General features: G+C 40.3%; 1 long non-coding RNA gene across 1 annotated transcript; it reads left to right on the forward strand.

The window, feature by feature from the left end:
* The first annotated feature begins 9,546 nt into the window (after positions 1-9,546).
* LOC147620380 (uncharacterized) lies at positions 9,547-10,395 on the forward strand. The gene is made up of 2 exons (XR_015270050.1): positions 9,547-9,884; positions 10,026-10,395. It is a non-coding gene; the product is annotated as an uncharacterized LOC147620380 (long non-coding RNA).
* The last annotated feature ends 2,135 nt before the right edge of the window (positions 10,396-12,530 follow it).

Below are 12,530 nucleotides of genomic sequence, written 5' to 3' on the forward strand. Positions count from 1 at the left end.
TGTAGTTCCATCTACACCAATTACACCATTTCTTAGTAGGAACATTGCCTGCTACCTGGTTGAAATGTAGTGCATTGCTCACTCTTGTGTGTTCCACCACAAGTCCACATTGATACGGTCCTTGAGGAGCTGTTTGGGTATAAGCCTGCGGTCTATAAGAGGGACAGTACATACGTCTCATCTTTCTCAGTACTATGTTAGCTATCTGATCTGGATTGTACTCCTTAGCACTAGGAATGCTAGAATAAGACCCCTTGCTTGAATTTGGCTTTTCCTCTCTTTGACTCTCACGGCTTGAGATGCTAGACATGTTGAAATTGTCATCATAGTCCATTGCATCTAAGCAACACTCGTTGAAGCTCATATGTTTCTTGGCATAAAGATGCTAATGTAGTGTTTTGTTTTTAAGGCCCTCTAGGAAGATAGAGACCAATGTCCCTTGGCTTGGCTTCTCTTCATTTGGGAAGCGAGTAATGTATTGCTTCACTCTGTTAGCACAATCTTGTACTGTCTCGTGATCTTTCTGCTTGAAAGCATAGATCAGTGCCATAGCATTGTGTTTAATGCCCATCTTAGAGAAAGCAGCAACAAAATCCTTTTCTAGGCTTTGTAAAGACACCTTCACACTTGGTTCCAATGTCTGAAACCATGACAGAGCCTTACTCTCTAGAGTCAAACCAAAACCTTCTATTTGTGTGTGTGAATTTGAGACTTACTTAGCATGCACAACTTGTATGAAGGAAGCGATGTGGTCGTACGGACCCATCGTACTTCTTCACTAACTTCTGAAGTGTGGATGGTCTTACCCTACGAGTGTAATCATGTCTCCTAGTGGTATCCTTACTTTTGGTTTTATGTGTTTCTTCCCTGTATTCTGTTGGTTTTGGAATGCTATCACTAGCTCTCCACCCACTACCACCACTCATTCTACCAGCATAACCTCTTGGATCTGGTGCATAGGTGTGGCTTGGCTTAGGGACATCAAAAGGATTGAAACTACGCTCCCTTGGTGGTCCTCCCAATGTTTGTTTTTGTAGACATCGTTGCTTTATCCATCCCAAAGTTTATTGTATTAGAGGGTTGTGTTTCACCGAAGAAATCAATGTCATCTGGTTTAGCAGTAGCCTTGGGAGAGGCTACTCCTACTATGTACGATCCCCTAAAAGTGAAGTTACTCAATACGGTCCAATCAAGGCATGTGTACATGTTTCCCCAATCATCATAGTAGAGATTTTCTATGCCTGACAGATTCACGTATAAATATAGGGTATTTTCCATGGGTATTTGTTGGAGTCATGTAATAAAAATGCATATGATCCCTATATAATACTGTGAATGGGTCATCTGTGAGAATTTTGTGCACTGGAATTTTTTGTTTAAGGCTATTTTCAGGCTTCTTACCAAATCCAGGTAGTAAATCATCAAAACTAGAAGGTGGTTTACCTCACCCTTCTCATTCCATAGTAGCTGGTTTTTCATTCGAAGTACCTTGTTGTGATAAGGTACCAAACCTAAAAATATAATACATGCAAGCGTTTTGCTTTCTCTAATTTTCCTTGCACTCTAGCAAGATTTTCTCTCCCTCCCTTCTTTTTGCTCTCTATCTCGCCATCCTTGCAATCTAGCAAATATTTTTGTTGCCTACTTTTGCTAGTACCACTCTCTCTCTCTCTCTCTCTCTTCCCCCCGCCCCCACCTAATTTGGATGCCTCTTTTATCAAAAGTCTTTTTAGGGGGTCTAGAGCTTTCTATAGCTTTCTATAGCTTTAAATTGCACTAAAAAACACAAAAATCTAACTTCTGGAGTTGAAATAGGCTCTTGGGAATGTCCAAGCAGTTTAACAGGAAATGGTATACATCAGCAGGTCTTTTTAGTCTTTTGGGGTTTAGAGGAATCAAATCACAACCAAACTTGAAATGCTCTTAGCTGGGGGATATATGGACTATATGCATCAGTTTTGTCTGGTTAGTTTACTGTCAGCCTGCTCCAATCGTGGAACCACCTCAGTGTGCAGAACCGCCTAAGTGAATATGACTACATATTCTTGCTCCTTGAAGTCTGTGCATCTTGCCTAGCATATTAGATCTCATCTGGGAGGTTTGTAGCCTAAATCGTGGAACCGCCTCAGACAAAAGTGCTCAGTTTTGGACAAAAATTATATGGGTAGAACCAAGAGAACACTGTCTACACAGCCATGGAGTCTGTTTCTAAAATTTTTCTTTTAGTCGTAGAACCACCTCAGCTCGTGGAACCGCCTCATAGAAAAGTGCATTTTTTTGAACCCTAAGCACTAGACCTCAAGTACTATGTCTGCAAACCCTGTATATGCAAAAACAGAATTTTTTTGGCTTTTGGTTTGGCTGTGGGACCGCCTCATCAGCCGGCTCCACGCAAACATAATGATATTCTGAGCTAGTTTTGTATCCAATTGAGACCCAACATGCAATTATGGTATCAGGATGGTGTCCTCCAATAGCTCTGCAAGTATGGACAAAAACCGTCCAACCAGTCGTGGAACCGCCTCAGCTCGTGGAACCGCCTTCTCCCAGAAAAGCCTTGTGAATGAGTAGAATAGTTCCACATCACTGAGAGAACAGTTCCAGAATCCACACTGTGTTCGGGAAATTTTATAAATTGAGCTATGTTGAAATCCTCCTCTCTAATGAGTGAACCGGTTTCGGAAAAAATGAGCAATTCATATCCTCTTCATATCTACACGAGCCGGCCAAAGACCTTCTTGGGTAAATTTGAACAAGTTTTACATACTACAAATTTATACTTTGCTAGAAAACAAGTAGCCAGTTTTGCTAACCAAACTAATTGGAGACTAGTAGATGGAAAATGCTTCTCTTGAGAGCAATAACAAACCCAAAACATGAAACTTTAAAAAAATAACTTTAAGTGGTGTAAATGTTTCAAGAATCATACCTTTAAACTTGAGTCACATTTGGAATCAACATAAGTTTAAAGCATCCACCTGATCCTCTAAAATCTTGAACATCGAATGCTTCTATAATTGCACGAAATATCTATAGTAAACAAGCAAATAGATATCTATTCATGATAATTTCATATCAAATGAGTAAAGTTAAAAAGTAGCATGCAAGGTAATCACCTCCAAAAGCATGTCTCGTAAACAAAGAAATTTCGCCATCTCCAACCTAAGAGAGAGTAGGAGATTTGAACCCCTTCGCCATTTTACATGGCTACACCATGCTCCCTTGGGAAAAAGAGGAGTAGTCTATCTACTCCTCTTTTTCCCTCTTCATAAAAGTGTTAGTCATGGATAATAATTGTTTCAAAAAACAATAAAAGAAATCACTATTGAACAACAAGTGAACAAATACCTTCTGAACTAAAAAGATGTCGATGAGCCTTTGCACTCCAAATCTCAATGCATTCTAGAAGCTCTTCCTTACACAATTTTTCTGGCCCTTCAATAGCAATCTTCATAAGAGCATCAAGACTTTGTCTCAAGCCTATTTCGAAGGCGAGACTTGATCATGGTTCGCGCACTAAAGCCTCTTTCGCACACTGCAATGCTACAACATTGAACTAATGCAACTTGACATAGCGTTAGTAAATTGGGATATATCGCTCTCTATGAAGCATTGCTGGCTATTGAAGAAGCGACTTCTACTAGGCTATATCGGACAAAGTCTTTTGGAGCTTGATTTTTGAAAGTTCTAAACTCTCTTTTTAACTCATCACCATCAACCAATGCTTTAAATTCAAACATACCTAGTACATGATCCTTACCATAAAATGACACTAACTTCCTAACTTCTTCGATGCCATATGCTTTCAATGGTCGCTCCAAGAGTGGATGTTGTGCAAGAACAAGGATCTTCATGTTGCTAAGTATGGAATTATCTTCAAACCTTGTTTGCAAGTTGGCAATGATAGAAGAAGAAAAAGAGGTTTGAAATTCTAAAGCTCTCTTTAAATCTTCACCAAAAATATCGCGTTTTATTGACTCATCAAAGAAAACATTACCATGAAGTGATTCACGAAGAGAAAAGAGGTGACCTTTTTTGGATCCATATTCTGGCAAAATTTTGAAGCCTCCTACTCCATGTGTAAAAGCATTGCAGTCGGGTTGTGGTTCTTCCATGTAATATTGTTTGATGCGATCAATCTCGTTGTCAACTAGACCATTGATTGTGGTTACATCAACATGATCTTTTTGAAACATTTTACTTAAGGAAGCCAAACCTTTGAGTATATCCGCCAAGAAAAATAAGCAATAAATAAACTCAAACTCCGCAATGTCATTGTAGAGATGAGAGTTTTTCTCTCTTACCTCAGCCAAGATAGCATCAAATGATCTACAAACAGATTTCAAAGCATTATATCGACTTAACCATCGAATATCATAAGTATGTTGTAACTTCAAAATGGGACAAGCCAAATCCTCTTGCAAATCACGTAGTGCTTCTTTGCGCTTAGAGCTCGCATTGTAAAAAGTAGCTAAACTATTGACAAGTTTATCTATCCTTTTACAAGTGTCATTACTCTTAGCTACATTAGAGACAGCAAGTGCAGTTCTATGAGCTACACAATGTATTGATGTAAGAAAAGGATTGACATTTTTCTTTAGAAGAGTTGAAAGTCCATTTTCCTTACCTGTCATGGTGGAGCATCCATCAAATCCAAACCACTCTGCTTGAAGTCACTTGAAGTCTTCCAACCACTCTGCTTGGAAAAGATCTCGTCGACCTTGTCTTCTTTCCTCCTCTACCCTTTCCTCAGGAGATAGAGCAGAGAGGTCTACTTTTTCTGCAATATGAGATGACATACTTGCGAAAGTAATTTTTTCTTTATTACGTGGAGTTTTAGGATTACCTTGAACCCATTGAAGAAGGTTTCCTTGCCTCTTACTAGTCTTTCTTTTCTTTTGCATGCTCACTGGTTCGAGCAACCCAAATGCAGGGACTTCACTGCTCAGACACACAAAGAACAAGTTAACAACATCACTAAATCGTACCTCTCTCTCTCTCTCTCTTACAAGCATGCATCCATCAGATATCATCCCACAGAGAGACCTGTCACAATGAATTTCTCACCAGGAAGGAGATGGTGGTGCAGGCCGTTTTCGACAACAGGCAACAGGTTTTCGGGCTGGAGGCCGTTGGAGCAATGTAGCTATGAGTCTTGAAAGTTGAAACAGTTACCTTGCGAAAGTTGAGGGCTCAGGGAGGAACTGCATGTAGACTCGCAGAGTTAAGCAGAGGCGAGTGGCACGGGCTGGAGCCTGGAGGCGGGCTAACGATGGCCGGTGGCATGGGCTAGAGACTCCACTTCTAGAGGCGGGCTGGAGGCTCCACTTCCAGAGGCGGGCTGGAGACTCCACTTCCAGAGGCGGGCTGGAGGCTCTTGGAGGCGGGCTGACGATGGCCAGTGGCACGGGCTGACGATGGCCGGTGGCACGGGCTGGAGCCTGGAGGCGGGCTGACAATGGCCGGTGGCACGGGCTGGAGAGTCGAGACTCCACTTCCAGAGGCGGGCTCTTGGCTGACGATGGCCGGTGGCACAGGCTGGAGACTCCACTTCCAGAGGCGGGCTGGAGGCTCTTGGAGCTAAGGCAATAGCAGAGTTAAGCAGACTCCAGAGGCGGGCTGGAGCCTGGAGGGCCGGATGGTGGAGGCTGGAGCAGCGACCTACGATGGCCGGTGGCCGGTGGCCCGGTTGTGCTACGTGCAAGCAGAAAACCAAAACAGGTTGGCCGCTGGAGACTCGAGGCTGGCCGCTGGAGACTCGAGAGTCGAGAACCTTGAAGGTTGAAATAGGTTACAGAGTCCAGACTACAGTATTCTTCGAAAGTTGAGGGCTCCGGGAGGAAGTGCAAGTCTGCATGCAGCAGCCCTTAAGGCTCAACGGCCTGCCGCCTGCGCAAATAATGATGCTCATACGTTGGCCAATGGCAAGGTATGATGCATCATACCTTGGCCAATGGCAAGTTACCTAAAATCCTTGCATTCAAATTTCATATGTGTCTAGCCGCCCACACAATGCACTGTGTGCACTGTGCAGTGTGCACATGCTCGAGTCCGGACTCCGACGCTCGTAAGTTGTAATACCGTATACGTAATATGTATCCGTCGGGGACGCCCACACTTAAGGCTTAAGCTAATATTTATATATATTTATATTATTTATATATAATAAAATCCTTCTCCTTTTAAAATGAATCGGCTCTATTCCTTTTATAAAAAAAACGAGAAGGAAGCTATTCCTTCTCAAATTTTTTTGAGCCGACTCGATTTGAGCCGGCTTTAGGCTAAGTTGAACCTATCTTTTCCCGAACACTGGTTCCACATTGTTTGTACTCAGTTTTTGGCAAAATAAGCCCTAATATAGCCAAAAAACAGCGTTTTCAAGGTCTTGGCACAAGCCGACAAATAAACAATAAATATGCTACCCTGGCGGGAGCCTTACCTTATCTCGCTTTTGAGTACCTATTCCTGCAAAATATCAACCAACATGTCAACAAGCATAGCAAGCATATGGCATGCAACCACACACATGAAAATGCCTACCTAATACTACTCCTAATGCAAAAAAAAAAGTAAAATGTGGTAAAGAGAGTGTTCGGGAGCTAAGATCAACCACAATATGGTATGTGAAATGAATGTTCACACCCACAAGCCACTCAATCCTTATCACGTCCTAATCTAGCCTAATCACTCAATCCTATCCAATGGTTTTGCAACCAATTGGAGCGTATTAATGATAAGTAGATTAATCCCGGCTAGAACTCAACTAGTATAGATTATCGCTCCCCCGACAGCGGTGCCAATGGAGAACGGTGTTCCCTATCCTTGTTGATATGGTTAGCAAGAGCTATTCACCTATGTCATCCATAAGGTATTGCTACCAAATTTCTAACAAAAGGGCTCTAACCCGACTAGTGTGTGAAAGCTTATCCCTTGCGCAAGAGTTGCCTACCCCGATTAACCTACCCTTCTCAAGCTACCATCTCTACTAACACACAATCCAAATAATATAGCTTCTAAACAATGAAAGCAATGCACATAAACATGCACACACACACCTCTCAATCTCTACTCAATGCAATAAATCTAAACAATGAAAAGAGTAATGTTGGATTTGCATCCAATGGCTCAACCTTCTTAAGCACACTTCTTAATCAACTTACTTGATGAACCTTTTAGCAAATAGCTATCACACAAGCTTCAACTACAAGAAACTTCATGCAAAAGGATTAAGCATGCATTCAACCTTCTTCACCTATGAACATGAATCTATTGAAATGGCAAGCAAACCATACATTCAAAGCTTCAAGAACATTAATCCACTCAAACCCACACAATGATTTACAAGCTCAAACAAATGGGAGAAAGAGAAGAGAGCATAAGGGTTTCACTCACAACACATTCATGCTACAAATGAAGCTTAAGCTAATCAACAAAACATCATTAACATAATAGAGATTAGAGAACAGAGAGAGAAGCTTTCTTTCATTGTAAATAAGTTTCAAGCATAGAGGGCTTGAGCATAATGATTACAATGGGCAAGAAGATTAAGCAAGGAGAGTGCTTCTTTACAAAAGCTCACTCAAGAGCTAGCTCACAAAAGTAACCCTATCACTTAGCAAAAGTGACTTATATAGAGTTTCTGCAAAGTTGTTCACACTTTGACTAACCGGCCAAAAGGAGCTAAAACGCTAAGAGCTCTCACATTACAACTTGGAACTCGATTGAGCCCATAAAAATAATTATTCGGATACAAAACGAGACCTGCTGCATAGACGATTAATTCTCCCATTTGTAGCTCGGGTATCCAATGGATGATGTTAAATGCTCAAATCAAAGATAATGATGTAAGCTTTCCTATGAATGAACCCGGCCACTTGTCCATCGGATTTCGTATGCTCCACCTTGGCTAAAAATAGTAAAAATCCCATTAACTCTCTAATTTCTTAGCTCGTGTATCTGATTGATGCAGTTAAGCTCTTGAGTAAGAGAGGATGACATAAGCTTCTCATAGAACAAACCCACACTTCCATCCGACTCCGTTTGAGTCTAAAAATAGTAAAAATACCAGTTTTAATATGCCTGTAACTCTTGTTTTGGCATTTTTGGCCCCTGTTCCGGACTTCCCGGAACAGTGATACCCCCTTGTGGAATTTGGCCTACCACCGCCATCTTTTCATTGGGGTTTTGAGAGATAAATTTGCGTGTGTGTGTGTGTGAGGAAGAGCTTGAGCAGTTACTGAGGTGCTGGTGAGTATGTGCTCTCTCTCTCTCTCTCTCTCTCTCTCTCTCTCTATGTCTTTGTCTCTCTCTCTCTTATCTATGAGCATTGGGGACCTGCCATTTTGCTGTACAAGGAAGACGCAACTGAAAAATGAGATTCGTCACAAAGGGTAGGTAGAGCCTTTATTTAGAAATAGGCTAAATTTGGGCATCTTTCTTAGTCAATTTGAACCTTGCGTGGATTTTTGTAGATATGGGCCTGAAATGAGTATTTAATACTTGGAATGAGCTTTTACAGCTTGAAATGAGCTTGTTCGTCTATAAGTACAAGAGAAAGTAAGGTACATTAATATATGTACCGTCTTTTCTTTGCAAATACAAAAAGGAATGTATTTCTTGTATATTAAGACAAAATTTGGCAAAATTGAATTTTAGCTTTTTTTTGGACACTATGGATTATCTCTCTCTAAGCTGAGTTGGCATTTCTTAGAGGGCCCAAAAGTGAGTCCAAATCTCCCCTAATGTGGTCATCCTTTTGTGAGCACAGGGACAATCGAGCCCATACGGGAGGGAGTGAGGAAACAAGCACTATGATGGAAGAGGTGAAGCCTTGCATTATGCAAGGAGCAAAGCCCTTTTAGAAGGGAAATGAAGTTGTCCCTTTTAGTTCGGAAGACTTAGCCATAGTTGCATCATGTAAAATTGCATTGGAGGAGGGCATAGTCAGAGTGTGAAGGATCAACTGGCTGAAGCTTTTGAGGATACAAAAGAGGATGAGAAGCTTCTTGGCACACTAGAGGGCAGTCAAACTTACATTCTTGCAAAGGTTGCACAAATGAAGGCGAAGCAGCAGCAGACAGCAGGAAATTTTGAAGGCTCATCATTTATCTGGCAACGACGACCACACGGAGGTGTCCATCATCCTCTCATAGGATGATGCCTTGCGAAAGAACTTGAATGATGATTTGCTAGAAATTGATGCTTAGCTTTGTCAAAATGAAGCCAACGCGTGAAGGAAAAGTCGTTGCGTGGAGATACAAGGAAGAAGATTTGTTAAAGCTTAATTCATGCATGAACAATCTTCAGCATATACAGCAACGCATATCTATATCCAGTATGAGGTGCTTCAACCCAACTCCTGTCTAGCATTCTAATACTGTGGAGCTTATCTCTTCACATGTGGGGAGGTAGAACAAGATTCTTATGCTAAAATTATGTTTTGATTTGTTAAAGCTTAATTCATGCATGAACAATCTTCACCATATACAGCAACGCATATCTGTATCCGGTATGAGGTGCTTCAACCCAACTCCTGTCCAGCATTCTAATACAATGGAGCTTATCTCTTTAAATGAGGGGAGGTAGATCAAGATTCTTATGCTAAAATTATGTTTTGATTTGTTTGTTTTCCATCTTCATCCTCTAACCCTAGTGTGTTGCCTCTGTACTGTAGGTGCACTTTTGTGGACTGGGTATTGACCCTAGTCTTGTAGATATTGTGACCACACCATGTTGGCACACATACCATGTGTTTTGTGCATGTGTGTGCTTTAATGAAAGCAAAGCTTGCCATGGTTGCCCAGCAGGAGAGAGTGAGGTGTCAGACACATGGTTGGCAGCCATGGGCTTCGGTAAGCCATGCAGCCATCCTCCCTCGAAGACAAGTACTCCCTCTACCTTCCTTGTTTTTTTTGTTTTTTTGAAGCTTGAAATAAATATGGATGATTTCCTTGGAAGAAGGGGAGGAAAGAGGAAAAGGCAAGGGTTGGGAAAGGATGCTGCAAGACTTTATCACATTTTCTCAGCAGATACCTTGTTTCTCGTGGAGTCACCAAGATCGTCCTAGTGGAAAAGCAAACTGCAATGACAGTTTTTGGCTATGGATGTGGGATGATGAGTAGTGGCGCAGGCTACTTTTTGACGTATACTACATATGAGAAAGCACTTGGAATTAATGACCCAAAGGAACTAACAGCTTATGGAAAGCATTACATGCTTCGACATAGGAAAAAGGAAGAAAAAGTGGAGACACTTGCACTTGACACAAAGAGAAATGTTCAAGCTTTGGAAAATTAACTTGATTTCATGTTTATGGTGGTGAACTTTACAATGGGATGACAAGTTTTTTGTATGCTTTTCTGTTTCTTGCACAACCCTCGTCTACATGATCTTTGACTACATTGTGGGGAATAAGCTTCCATACACCATATTTGATTGTGGAGCCATGTTTCTTATTGATTTTACCTAAAGTACCATTGAAAGATAAAAAGTGCCGTGCTTTCACTCCCACAATTTATGTATTGCTAGGGACCTTGTGAGTGTCATTCGATCATTTTGGATCAGCAACAATCTTTACGTTTCCTTCATGAAGACCAATGCTTGAAAGTATTTGCTCTAGGTTTGCAATATTTTACCGATGTAGCTCCAAGTCCTCCTCCTTCCAAACTCAATATACAAGTAAATCAACTACTCAACAATCCTAAGAGTGCATGAAGAGTGCATATATGTACTCTTTTTAATGGTATGTCAACAATGGGTTGAAAAGTTTTATCTTTTGTGGTGTCCCTCTTTGGCTCTTTATTGTGATTTGCTTGATCTAGTGATGCAGCAAGCTCCATGCAATAAATGCATGGGCTCTTGCTATTTACCCCTTTTGAAATATTGTACATACACTTTAGAGTTTTCAGGTCACCCGCCATATGCCATTGAACATTGAAATTTCCTATGCCATCAACATGAAGAATTTCTTGGTCTGTTTGGCTCTTTATGGTACTTGGAATATCTGTGTGTTGAAAAACTCATGACAGAATGTCATGATCCTCTTTGTCAACCTACAAAAAAGGATGTATGAGAAACATGGCTAAGAATCTATACCATAATATATGCTTAAGCTCTAGGTACAAACCTGAAAAGATCCAAGCCACCAAATGTTGTTTTCTGATTGAACACTGAAGTACTTTTGGCTCTTTTTTTTTTATATTGCCTGCCTTTGTTAAAGGTGGGTATAAGGCTCGATTCATCAAAGTAATGGTAATTCTTTCCTCTTTTTTTTTTTGCTTCACCACCTCACAGTCATCCAACTTGATTACAAAGATTAATAAACCATTTGTCTCTTTTACTAAAAAATTGTAATACTTCACCATTGTTATTTGTAATGTACGTAGATTATAAAAGATATTATTAGAACCATTGAAGCAAACTGTCCTACTTCCATCTTTGAACCATCCATTAACATGATATGGCTCTCCTATAACCTCTACAACATTGTTATTCAAGTGATACCTTTGTTTTTTGACATGATAAGGTTTAGGAAAAATACCTGATGTAATGTCTTTCTCCTGTAACTTTGAATTTATAACACGACAGATTTGTGTGTACCTTGCTCTGCTTATTCCACAATCATCTAGTGTCTTTTGGACATCAAGAACATCTACTTGATTACTTTTGACAAATTGCTACACTATATCTTGCTTTATACCTTGAAACTTTTGTGTGTCCATGATTGACTTAGCGATTTGCAGGAGAAATAAGTGACGAGTATTATAGTGCAGTCGGATTTAGATCTATTATCTTTGCATCTGGTTGCACTAGACCCCTGACAATTTAAGACATACAAAATAACAGTAGATCAATAACAAAATAATTAAAGATTTTTAGTATAAGTGGAGATATAAAAAATAACAACAAATCAATACTAATTTTAATTATCTTATAGCATGAATGCGTCTTTTGAGACCACATGTTCCCACTCTCTGAGAGCCTCTATATTGTTCACACGTCTCTCCCTCTCTCTCACTCCTAATCTTGTTCTCCTTTTTCTCGAAAACATGAGCTTCTTCTGCAAATCTTGAATTTCTTCTAGACTTTTAGAGTGCTTTTGCACTAGTATTGAGTATTGAGTAGATAAAGATAGATAGAGATGTTTGCGCACACTCACATGTGTTTGTTTTGTTTGTATGCAAATAAAACACATACTTTGCATGTATGTTTCTTTTACGTGTCTGAACATAAGTACATGCATGGCTACATATATAGGCTAGGGTATGAGTTGTCAATATCTCTCAATCATTGGATAGCATGGAAAAGTTATACAAAAAGTATTGTCTTTGACGCTTCCTGTGAGGCACTTGTGGATGGTGATTTCTCTCTTTTCTTTATGTTGACTCTCCCGTTTAAGACCTTAAAAAAAATACCAAAGACCTTTAAAAAAAGACCCAACTATTTTAACAGTTCTTGAATCTTGACTCTTTGCCTATGTGCATAACTGTTTTACATTTTGCATTTTGCAAGCTTGTTTTCTCTCTCTCTCT

The sequence above is a fragment of the Cibotium barometz genome, chromosome 31 (genome assembly GCF_041138505.1).
Source record: "Cibotium barometz isolate CiBa-2024 chromosome 31, ASM4113850v1, whole genome shotgun sequence".
NCBI lineage: Eukaryota > Viridiplantae > Streptophyta > Polypodiopsida > Cyatheales > Cibotiaceae > Cibotium > Cibotium barometz.